The 12543-nt window shown below is 55.5% G+C and overlaps 1 long non-coding RNA gene across 1 annotated transcript; it reads right to left on the reverse strand.

Annotated features, from left to right (window-relative positions):
• Positions 1–5615: 5615 nt before the first annotated feature.
• Positions 5616–12543, reverse strand: LOC132658590 (uncharacterized). Its single transcript, XR_009598431.1, has 2 exons — positions 12283–12543; positions 5616–6255 (listed from the first exon to the last, which is right to left on the reverse strand). It is a non-coding gene; the product is annotated as an uncharacterized LOC132658590 (long non-coding RNA).

Consider the following 12543-nt stretch of genomic DNA (forward strand, 5'->3'; position numbering starts at 1 on the left):
CTGTAACCAGGGTGATTTTATCCTCCATAGGTTCACCTCAGTTACAAGAAAAACCAGTTCTTACATTAGCAGCCCACACTTTTACTCACCTTCTCTGAAATAGCTACATGTTACCTCCTCATCTGGGCTTCCCTCTTGGCTCAGCTGGTAAAGAATCTGCCTGCAGTGCAGGAGACCCAGGTGCCATCCTGGGTCAGGAAGATCCCCTGGAGGAGGGCATGGCAGCCCACTCCAGTATTCCTGCCTGGAGAATCCCACGGACAGAGGAGCCTGGCCGGCTGCAGTCCACGGGGCTGCGGAGTCAGACAGGACTGAGCAGGCAGAAAGTGAAGAGGAGCTAGAGAGCCTCCTGATGAAAGTGAAAGAGGAGAGTGAAAAAGTTGGCTTAAAGCTCAACATTCAGAAAACGAAGATCATGGCATCTGGTCCCATCACTTCATGGGAAATAGATGGGGAAACAGTGGAAACAGTGTCAGACTTTATTTTGGGGGGCTCCAAAATCACTGCAGATGGTGACTGCAGCCATGAAATTATAAGACGCTTATTCCTTGGAAGAAAAGTTATGACCAACCTAGACAGCATATTAAAAAGCAGAGACATTACTTTGCCAACTAAGGTCCGTCTAGTCAAGGCTATGGTTTTTCCAGTGGTCATGTATGGATGTGAGAGTTGGACTGTGAAGAAGGCTGAGCACAGGAAAATTGATGCTTCTGAACTGTGGTGTTGGAGAAGACTCTTGAGAGTCCTTTGGACTGCCAGGAGATCCAACCAGTCCATTCTGAAGGAGATCGGCCCTGGGATTTCTTTGGAAGGAATGATGCTGAAGCTGAAACTCCAGTACTTTGGCCACCTCATGAGAAGAGTTGACTCATTGGAAAAGACTCTGATGCTGGGAGGGATTGGGGGCAGGAGGAGAAGGGGACGACAGAGGATGAGATGGCTGGATGGCATCACGGACTCGATGGACGTTAGTCTGAGTGAACTCCGGGAGTTGGTGATGGACAGGGAGGCCTGGCGTGCTGCGATTCATGGGGTCGCAAAGAGTCAGACACGACTGAGTGACTGAACTGAGCAACTGAACTGAGCTGAACTGAACTGAGCAGCAGTCACCTTCACATATTTACCTGCTCATTCACACATAGGGTAGCAGAGGCTCAGGGAAGTCGACAAACTCGCCGAGGACAGAAGCTGCCGAAGTGGCAGAGCTGGAATGGGGAGCCACGTTTGGGGCTCCAGAGGTGGAGCTCTACTGCACCCCAGTGACCTTCTTGGCTGGAAGGGCACCCACTATGAGGGATCTGTGAGCAGACCAGCTCCGGCCTGGAGATGCCTGGCTCCAGTCCATTGAGACTTTCATCTCCCTGTCTTCTGGTCCTCGAGCTTCTTCAAGCTGCTTGACCCCAGCTGATCATCTTTCCCTACAGCAACATCGTTGGCTGAGACCCACCTTCAGGACTCCTGTGCAGAGGATTTAGTGTTCATCCTTGGGCTTGCCATAGTGTCCATGTTTTAATCATATCGTCCATACCATGACTATTTCTGCTTTCATAACCTGTGTTGCAACAGAAAGAAGATAGAAGTAACTGTGGATTGGTCCAGAAAATGTCAACTGCCCCTGTTAGAGCAGCTGGGAGATTCTGATTACTTCTGGATGCTGAATTCTTATGAACATCAAGAGGGTAGAGGCGGGGAGGATAGAGGTATTAGAATTGCAGATTCAACTCACCGTCTTTGCAGGTAACAAGGAAATTCAGGAGAACGGACACACGAACCTCCCTGAATGATCTGAGCTCCTGCACCCTCAGCCCCACCCCCATCTCACCGCCCTGTTTCTGTTTCAGATGTCTTGTGGCTGGTGGAGCAATGCAGGTATGGTCGGAACCCGCTGGACGCTGAGGCGATGACAAAGCAGTGGTGTGCCCATGGCCGGTCTCCCAGTCTCTCTGAGCTTGCTTCCTTGTCTGCATGAGGCTTGACATCATGGCCCCTGCCTGCTATGGTGGTTACATGTGAAGGGAGAGATGGTGTGTGCCCAGTGCTGGCCCCTGGCAGCGTTTCTGCTGGGAGAGCAGCTAGAAAGCCCTGCGGTGGTCCCGAGTGGATGATGGTGGGAGGAGGAGGACGACCGAGAGAGATTTAAGAGCAGGTGGACAGAACGGAGAGGGTGGGCTGATGGCAGGAGAAGGGGAGAAAGGGGTCGCGGGGATGCCTGATTTCCAGGTTGGCATTTGAGCGGGCGATGGCGCCGCTGCTTGCAGAGGAGAGCAGTTTGGGGAACAAACTTTGTGAACTTGGCTTTCTGTGTGCAGAGTGGCGGCTGCGTGTTTGCACCCAGGACTCAGGGAAAGGGGAGCAGGCTGGAGATGTGAGCGTTGGAAGTGTTGTAAGTGGGTGCTGTCACCCCAGGGGTCCGCCCAGCCCGGTCCGTGCACCTCCCTCTACACCTTAATCCTGGCAACCCTCTCTGCCGCCTTCTGCCTTACCCCTCCTGGCCACTGGAGTGACCAGGAGAGGTCAGATGCCACGGAGGTGACATTTCATTCCGGGGGCAGCAGGGACCCACAAAGGGAAGGAAGAGGGGACACTGGTCTGGCTTGAGAAGCTACAAGAGCAAAACCCAGGTCCCCAAATCCACATGCTCAGGGCCACCCCGGGCATACAGAAAAGAAGGTCGGAGACCCCTGGGAAGAAGGCCACTGGCTGAGCTCGGATGATCTCTGCGATATCAGAAAGGACACGCCTCCTTGTGGAACTAGGATGGCCTGTTCTCTGGAAGGAGCCTGTGAGATGTCAAACCTCCTGCCACCTGGTGGCCTCTGTCACCAACAAGATGCTCTTAGCAAGAGGCCTCCCCCTGCCTGCTCGCCTCCGGGCTGAGGAGCTTGCTCCCTGAGCTGGGGTCGCCCACACAGACTTCCTGCCTCTCCTCCCCAGGAAACCCCACTAATCCACTCCTGTTTGCGGAACGGCGCTTCTTCCTGTCCGTCCCTCCCCTCCTGCAACGAAGCCTCAGAACAACCACTGTAATAATCATAGGATGTTCCCAGTGTGACCATCTCGTTTGCACTTTCAGTCTGTACCTCGTACGCGATGCCTGCACGCTGGAGAGGTCCCAGGACAGGGTCCAAGCCACAGGCAGGTGGGGGCAATTCAGAGTCCTCCCACAACCTCGGTCCAAGCGCCAGCCCCTCCCTGCTGGTTGTCTTCAAGTTGCTGGAACAGTGCATCCCCCCTGCCACCTTCCCGAGTCACGCTTGCTGCATTCTCTCAAAGGGCCAGCCTTTCCAACAAAATCAGTGTGGCGCCGTGTAATGACGTGAGAGGTTCTCAAGTGTAATGTTGAGCCTCCCTGACTTGGTCCTATGTGTAAGGCAAGCACGGAGCGCAGCTCTGCTACCTTGCAGGGCTTAGTCTCAACCACATCCCTGATGTACAGGTGAAAAAACCCTGAAACTCCAAGAGCAATACCAGGGACTCTGGAGCTGCAGCCTGGGCCACAGCCCCCGGTGCAGAGCAGGGTGGCCACACCAAGCAGGATGCCCACCCAGGCACCCCCCCATGCACTGGCTGAGGGAGGCGGTGGCTCCGCGTGGGGCCGTTGAAGGGCAGCTTGATGCCTCAAGTTTGGTCAAGAGGATTAACAGTTCCAAAATGCGTGTATGGTGAGCCCAGGTTTGCATGTGTTGGTAATTTAGGAGAGACACAGTTGCAGCTTCTAATGCATGGGCCACTCCACAGCCTCACGGTGAAGACCACCCCACCCCCCCACCCCGCCCCCGAGATCCACCAGCTCTCTTTCTTGGCCAACAAGACAGGGTGTTGAAAGACAGGAAGTTTCTGCTGTCCTCTCATACCACCCCAGGGACAAATTAGGGGCGGTACCCAAACCCCAGGCCTCTACCACCACGCTCCCATCCCTAAACCCCACTGTCGCTCCACAAAAGCACCAGGATCTCCTCTAGTCACGACTTGCCAGCTGCCTGAGCTTCCCCTCGTGTGTCACTTGGAACGAGAGGCACCAACCACAGTGTTTCTTTCTCTCTCAGGTTAAGTCTGGAACAACACTGGGGGATAGCGCTGCTCCCCAAGGACTCAGGCTCCTTCTGGCTTCCTCCCCCATCCTCTGTAGGGTGTGGCCTTGGCCCTCATGCCCCCAAGATGGTTGCTAGAGTTCCACCCATCATATTCTATCTCCGGGCAGCACGATTGAGTAAGTGAAGAAGAAAAGAGGCAAGAGGGACAAACCCATTGTCCTTTATGATAAAGAGCTGTGGAAGCAGCCACTTCTGCTTTTATCCCATTGGTCAGAAGTTAGTCACGGAACCATATATTCCAGCAAAGGAGGCTGGGAAACAGAGTATGTTGGGAGCTGTGGCCAGTTAGCAGTTGGGCTCTAATATCATGGGAGAAAGAGAGCAGATGAAAGGGTCAGTCAGCAGTGTTTGCCCTTCCCAGGAAATCTGGGGCCAGGACAGGAAAGCAGAAGGCGTCCCTCCCCACTGTGGCCCCAGCACTCCCCCCACAGGCGAGGGAAGCGAGACGTTTCCAGGGCCCACACAGCAGGTCTGCAGGTAGCAGGGCCCCTGAGGATAAAGGGGACCCACTTCCCCACCTCCACACACTCCAACACCCCTCCAGACAGGAAAGCATGGCTTTGAGGAAGCCCCTAGCACGTCTTCCTTGATGGCAGGCGTTACGGGGAGGCGGCAGGCCACGGCACGCTGTGTGCCATTTGCACAACACTTGGGGGGTGCCCAGCACATGCCAGGCACACACAAGGGCAAAGATGGCCCGCCTCCCACTGGGGCCCTGAGACCATGACATCACCTCCACCTCCAGGCCCCACATGCCCGACCCACACCGACTCCTGCCACCAGGGGGCGTGGTCAACCCCCAGGACTCCAAACAGGGGGTCCCTGGAAGGAGTGATCCAGCTCACACCGGGTGCTGTTCCGTCTTTTTTTTTTTTTCCTCCTGTCTTGATGAGAAGAATGATTGATGCTTATGCAATCCTAAAGCAAATGGAACCTCAGCTTTTGGATTTCCAGTTTACGTGGCTGGTTTCATGCACCCTGACAATTCTGTCTTGTTCCCCAAGAGTTAGCAGTGCTTTCCTCTCTGCATTGTTGGGGTGTCGAGAGGCACCAGAGAGCATGGTGGGAGATGGGCAGGCCGTGGGAGTGGGGGCGCATTCCTGTGTCCCTGGGAGCCCATGACTGCAGGGACCAGCATCACTCTGGAGGCTGGCCAGGGCCTGTGGGGCAAGACGGTTAATTGTGCGTCAAACCGGCCTGGCCCACGGAATCCAGATGTCTGGTCAAATGCCAATCTCAGTATCGCAAGGGAGGTATTTTTTAGATGAGATTCACTTTTAAATTGGTAAGCAGACTTTGAGTAAAGCAGATGAGCCTTCATAATGTGGGTGGGCCTTGTCCAGTCAGTTGAAGGCAGACAGATTAAAAACACTGAGGTTCCAGGAGGGAACCTCTGAAGAGGGAACTCAGCTCCAGATGCCCTTCACACTCCAGGCTGAAGCATCGACTATCCCCCCCCCCCAAACCCCGGGTCTCCAGCCACCTTGCAGACTTGCGGGCTTCCACGACCACATGAGCCAGTTTCTTCCAGTAAATCTCTCTCTCTCTTTCCCTCCCTGTTTTGTGTAGACTCCCATACCCGCACACTTACACCCTCACAGATAGACATGCACACTCCCCTTTGGTTCTCTTTCTCTGGGGAACCTCAGCTAGTACATGGGTGTTGGAGACACATTCTTTCCTGCCTCTTGCCAGGAGCTATTCAGGTAAGAAGTCACTGACCTGGGGATGAGACCCTAGTGTCCCAGCCCCTACAGAAGGTGCTCCCAGAGCAGGAGCCACAGAGTGGGGTGACCCAGGGAAGAGCAGCCATGAGTGGGAATGGCCCCAAAAGGCTTGAGGTCTCTGGGAAGGGATCTGATGCTCCCTAGACAGCCCTCTTCTGAAGGTGGTTGGTGAGGCAGCCATCAGACCTAGGCCCAGGGCTGCAGGAAGTGTACATGGGGCAGGCTGCCCCTGAAGCGTCCCTGGCAGAGTCCCCGGCTCTCAAGTCCAGCTTCGGGGCAGAGTTACCCCGGGACCCAAGACATTCTCTCCACCTGCTCTGCCTGCCGCCATCTTTACTTTGGTCTTCTTGGCCTCTTGGCGCTGCCGCCCTGGCGCTTGCAGGGTTGGCTGGGAGGCAGTGGGCTATGATGTCGGCCTCTGCTGTCCGTAGACCCTGGGTGGGGGAAGGGGGGAAGACTTCATTATTTTTTTTACTTGAAATACAATTTTGTTCTGATTCTAAATGAAAAGGAATAGGAATGGCAGTAACAAGCAAGATTCTACCTCTCAATATTGTCAAGAGACTGTGGTCATCTTATATTTGAAACTCCAGGCAGAAACAACGTGCTCCAAAACACGTAAACATGCCGGCCCCGAAACGAAGGTCGGGAGTGGGAAGACCGTGGAGCAGAGTCGGAGCCCAGCTCGGGCGGCTAGCCGGCCCCCGCCCCGGCCCCGGCCTCTTGCCAGACTCAGCTCGAGACCCGTGTGGACTCCTCTCCCCCGCCAGCCCTGCCCACACCCCTGACAACCTCTGGGCCCTGTGGACCTCACCTCCCGGACCTGGGGCCTTGTTTCCGAGTCTGTCCTGGCCTCTGCTCCTCCCATAACCCAGGCCTGTCCCTAGAGCCTCTTCAGCCAAATTCTCCACTATGGTGAACTCACGCCGTTAGGACAAGGGAGTCCTTGGGAACTATTTCCCATCCCTCACATTTAAAGAAGCGTTTAAATCCACTGTGAACAACTGGCTGTTACTCAGCCTGCTCTGGTCTGGGAGCTTTTGGCTCCAGGTTTGTGGCCAGTAAATACCTTTGACACCATTTCCCCCAGAACACTTAAAAAAAAGGGCATAAAATGAGAGGTTGTTAATCTTTTCTGAATCATTAACATAAAGGTACAGTGAGCGGGACCAGGGTTAGCCATAAGGAAGAACATCCTGCATAGGCCCAGCAGCTCCTGGTGGCCTTTAAGCTGAATGCTGATTTATACACATCCTTACAGACAATGCGGTGTGTGTTGGGTCAGTGGTGAGGAAACAGTGCCAGGATGTCAGAGGGAGTTTCCTGTTCCCAGAAAGGATTCAGGTCACACAGCCTCACCAGCTGGCCAAGGATGACATGGATGTGAGTGCTAATGTGACTTTAGCCATCACTGGGATTGATCAGATACCCGACCCATGGCTGTTCTTGCTCAAGATAAAAAGGGAAAGCAATACAGGAAGGAGGGGCGGAAGAAGTGGAGCGCCACCAGCGCAGGGACGGGTGTGCGCCTTGTGTTTTATGGGTGACACACAGAACATGCAACATTATACTAGACTCGTAATTTCATGATGTGAAGTGACGTTGCTCAGTCGTGTCACACGGGAGCTACATGCAATGCTGCCACAGCCTTAGCAGGTGAGGAACATTTGTACATGAGTCGCTTGTCAGGTTAATGAGTGTGTTCTCTCACCCTCCTCAGGTGAGGAGGACATGGGGTGACTGGTCCTGTCTGAGGAACAGCCCCACTCATTAATAGCCTCCTCTGCTGAGGGGAACTCTGGTGTGGCTCTTGTGTGACCTAGATGTCCATACTGTCAGGCTCCTCAGGTGAGGAGACGCGTGGTGCCTGGGCACATCTGAGATACGTGCGCTGCTCGCTCTCACAGCCTCCTGAGGTGAAAAGCTTTCTGTATCAGTCAGGTCTGAGGGAAAGCGTGCATGCTGCCACGACCCCCTTAAGTGAGGAGACACTGGCGACTCATCACATGCTAACTGCGCGTGCAACGCCGTAACGGCCTCCTCGTGTGAGGACAGTCACAGTGACCAGTCATGCCTGAGAATTATGGGCCGTGCCGTAACAGTCTCAGCATTTTTAAATCCGTCAATTCTGGGGTAAACGTGCATGCTGTTCACAGCCTCCTCAAGCGGGGAGGCATGTGACCGGGCACACTTGAGGATTATCTGCGCTGTCCTCACAGCCTCCTCAGGTGAAAAGCCCTTTATATCGGTCAGGTCTGAGGAAAGGTGGGCATGCCGTCATAGCCTCCTCAGGTGAAATGACCTTTTATATTCATCTGTCTGAGGTAAACGTGCATGCTGTTCACAGCCTCCTTAAACAGGAGACACACCGTGATTCATCAAGGTGAGCTGCTCGGGAAATCCCGTTACAGCCTGCTCAGGTGAGGGGCTGAGGGCAGCCGGCGACTGGCCGTGCCTGAGTCACGCGCGATGCTCTGAGCTTCCTCGGGCGAAGAAAGTTTCGCTATCAGTCACACCCGAGGTTCCCACGAAGCCCTTCTGAAATGAGACCCGTGGTGCCTGGTCACTTCTGAGGGACACATACACGCTGTCACGGCCTCCTTAAGTGATGGGCCCGGTGCCACCAGCCACATCTGAGCTACAACTGTACTCTGTCACAGCCTCCTCGGGTGAGAGGACGTTTAGCACGTGGCCACCTCTGTGGACACTCACTGTCGTCACAGCCTTCACAGGCGAAGGGGCCTGTCACATCCGTCGTGTGTGACGGGTGGGTGCGGGGCGTCACACCAGCTCAGCTGAGGGGGCGCGTCTGAACCGTCACGGCGGAGGTGCTCACGCGCACTGCCGCTGCTCTCCTGGCGACGGGCGGTGTGTGGCCACTCACACCTTGGGCGCACGTGCGCACTGCCACAGCCTCCTCGAGCCAGGAGACCAGGCGGCTGGTCACGCCTAGGAGACAGGGGCGCTGCTTTCACGGCCTCCCGCGTTGAAGGTGCGTGTTACCGGTCACGTGAGGCACACGTGCGTGCTGTCACGCCAGTTCAGCTGAGGGAGGTCAGGGAACTGCCACGTTGGAGGTGCTCGTGTACCGACGTCACCGCGCCACTGGCCAGGGGGCGTATAGTGTGGGCCAGGACTGAGGTAGACACGGAGACCGATCACCCCTGAGGCACACGGCGCGCGCGCACAGCCTCCTCCGGCGAAGAAGCTGACGTGCGTGCGCGCGCTCGTCTCAGCCTCCTCAGGCGAAGAAGCTGACGTGCGTGCGCGCGCTCGTCTCAGCCTCCTCAGGCGAAGCTGAGGTGCGTGCGCGCGCTCGTCTCAGCCTCCTCAGGCGAAGAAGCTGAGGTGCGTGCGCGCGCTCGTCTCAGCCTCAGGCGAAGCAGCTCAGGTGCGTGCGCGCGCTCGTCTCAGCCTCCTCAGGCGAAGAAGCTGACGTGCGTGCGCGCGCTCGTCTCAGCCTCCTCAGGCGAAGCTGAGGTGCGTGCGCGCGCTCGTCTCAGCCTCCTCAGGCGAAGCTGAGGTGCGTGCGCGCGCTCGTCTCAGCCTCCTCAGGCGAAGAAGCTGACGTGCGTGCGCGCGCTCGTCTCAGCCTCAGGCGAAGCAGCTCAGGTGCGTGCGCGCGCTCGTCTCAGCCTCCTCAGGGTGGGGTGAGCGGCGAGCTGTCTCGTGCGAGGGACACGTGCGTGCTGTCACACCCTCTTCAGGTGAGGGTCCGCTGCCTGTGGCATCGGTTACGCCTGAGGCACACGTGCGCTATGGCCTCCACCTCCTCAGGCGAGGGGATGAGGCGAGCGCTCACGTCTTGGGTATAAATGTCTTAGCGTCCCAGCCCTCACGGCTTAGTGCTGTGTGTGTTGCCAGGTTAGGTCACAGCTGAAGTTCAGGCGCAGTGATGCCACAGCCCCACCAGTGAGAGGGGGTGTGATGAGCGGCCATGTCTGAGGTACCCACGCTCTGACAGATGAGAGCACTGACCTCGGATGTCCCGGGGCAGGAGGGGCGCCCTGCTCGGGCCTGGGCTGCCCTGCCAGGTGGCGCTGGGAGACGTGACGCTGGCCTCCGGCACGTGCAGTGTGTTCCCATCTAAACAGTGAGCCGGAGGGGAGAGAAGGCCATTATTTTCAGGGCCACCCGGTGAATCCTGGGAATAAACTAAACAAGGGCGTCTGGCGCGCTGTATTCAGACTCATATGCGCTGGCTGTTCGCTGAAGTTACCTCACGGTTTTCTCCCACAGCTCTGGGAGGGCTTGTGTTTTCCATGAGCTCCTGAGCTCCAGACTTCTGGTTTTCTCCCACAGCTCTGGGAGGGCTTGTGTTTTCCATGAGCTCCTGAGCTCCAGACTTCTGGTTTTCTCCCACAGCTCTGGCAGGGCTTGTGTTTTCCATGAGCTCCTGAGCACCAGACTTTCTGGAATTTTCCCCTCTAGCTTGCGGCTCCTCCCTATTCTTCTCAACCACACTCTGCCTTCTTTTTCCTGTTCCCTCCTTGCTCTTAGCTGACCTTGACTTGGCTGTGAGAGGATTCTCTGGGTTCACTGAACGGACGTCATCATCAAACAGGAAAGAAGCAAGGAAGGTACGGTGGGGGGATAAGGGATCTCTCCTAGGATCGAGTCAGGTGCCCACTTCCCCAGGTCTCTGCTCACGGGTACCCCCACTCACTCATTCATTCATCTGTCCATGTTGCTGCTATTTATTGAGAAACTGTTGTAATTATCGGGCACAAAGCAGTGATTGAGACCAACTGTCCTCCCTGTGCCCACAGAGCCTGCAGATACATGAACAAAAAAAAAAAGCTCAATCTGCAGTCCCTTGGCTGGGGACACACACCGCGGCCCCCTTGCTGAAGGCGCGAGGGAGCCCTTGACTCCAGATCTCCCTCTTGTAAGGAAAGCCCAGCTTCTGCGTTTTAACAAGCAATCTGATTCTTCACATTATCTCACCATGTGCTCGCTGGTCAGCCAGGGTCCTCCCAGCTCTGGTCTGGAGTTGGCCCAAGAACTGCCCATCTGCAATTTCTGCTTCAGTAATCAAAATTCTAAGCTGCTCTAGATGTTAATTCAGTTGCTCTTAATCAGGGTGGAAAGAGTTCCTCACATAGAGGAATTGGACATCTTTTCAGAAGCGTTTTAGGTTGGTTAGGAAAGACCTGCCTCACGCTTGACCCAGGGTGGGAGTCCGAGCAGGTGGGGGGCCCCATAGGTGAGCGTGTGACCTGGGAGCTCCCTCCTCTCGGCTCCGTGCTTATCATCCTGTGAAATGGGCGCCGATTCGTACGCAGGGATGTTGAGGATGGTAAATGGAGCGACACGCCTGCTCCTCCCTGGCGTCCACTGGCCTGTGGGACTCAGCAGCTCCTTCCTCCCTCAGATGCGCCTGGGCTGCGGCTCGTCTCCGCACCCCCAGATGTGATATCCACCAAGGTGTGGATGCAGGGCCCACCGGACTGGGACCCTAACTAAATGAGCCACCAGATCGGAACCCCAGTATCTCTGCCACCTCTCTGCACCTCGGATTCCTCATCAGTGTCACGGGGATAACTGTTCCTCTCCTGGTGAAATCACAGTGAGGACAAACAGGCTGACTCCATACAGTGCCTAGAACATAGGCTGTGCTCAGTAAGTGTGAGCTCTTGTTATGCAGCGATACAGGCCAGTGCTCTCCGTCAACCACGGTGAGGACTAGCTTCCTTATCTGCTTCTCAGTCTATATGGGACTGAGAATTTTGCAAATATAACAAAAGCAACTTACTAGGAAGATTAAATGAAAAATTCCTTAAAGACAGAATCCAGGCCATTGATGCCAAGTTGTGGTTCCATCGGATCTGGCTGCCGTGTTCTTTTCTAAACCCTTGACCTCGACTTCCGTGCTCCTCTGATGGTAGGTCAATGACAGTTGGTGGCCCCTCTGAGGAGGGATGTCATCCACCAATCTGTCCCCACACTGCGATAAACCGAACACAATCCCCACATCCCGTAATAGGGGACATGCGTTCATGCCCCTGTGTACCCCATGAGGACGGCATCTTACAGAGGCCCTTCCTGGGCGGTGGGGTTTATGAGTGCTTTCTCCTTTGTTTATGATGTCATCTATATTCCAAAGTTTTCATGATGAGTACTTATTATTTTTGTAGCAACAACCACCGTGGAAGGTGGGACTCAAACCGGCACTGAGAGAACCCACGGGGGCCCGGGGTGCAGACCGAGTTAAGGCAATCAGCCAAATGTGCACAACTGAGTCCTTGCCTCAGACTCCTGGGACTTCAGGCAGGCCAGCAGCAAAACTGGGCACACACCTTTTCAAAGAGCCGGTGACTGTGGCTGACCTGCTGCCTAAGAAAACCTGAAACTCACTCACGCCAAGGAGCAGACAATGATAACACCTTCCAAACGTCTGAGAGGAGGGGCGGAGATGCAGAAAAAACCCAACTTGCTCTTGTCCTTTTTCGATCGCATACCTGCGTGAAAACTGAGGCTGGGTTTCATCTTAGAGGCTGAAGGGACAGCAGGGAGAAAGCTCTTTCCCAGAGACTTTGACAGCTGAGGGAGTGCAGGGGGCGGCTGGCTCTCGGCTATGTGATCCGTGGAGGGTGGCTGAAGTTTTTCTGTTGCCTGTGGGGGAAGCATCACCAAGTATGGGGAGCAGGCAGAGAAGAAATGAAACGTCAGGGTCACTTTGAGCTGCAGTCATGCACTGATTGAACACCTACTGTGCGCCA

Source organism: Ovis aries, chromosome 24 (assembly GCF_016772045.2).
Source record: "Ovis aries strain OAR_USU_Benz2616 breed Rambouillet chromosome 24, ARS-UI_Ramb_v3.0, whole genome shotgun sequence".
In the NCBI taxonomy this organism is placed as follows: domain Eukaryota; kingdom Metazoa; phylum Chordata; class Mammalia; order Artiodactyla; family Bovidae; genus Ovis; species Ovis aries.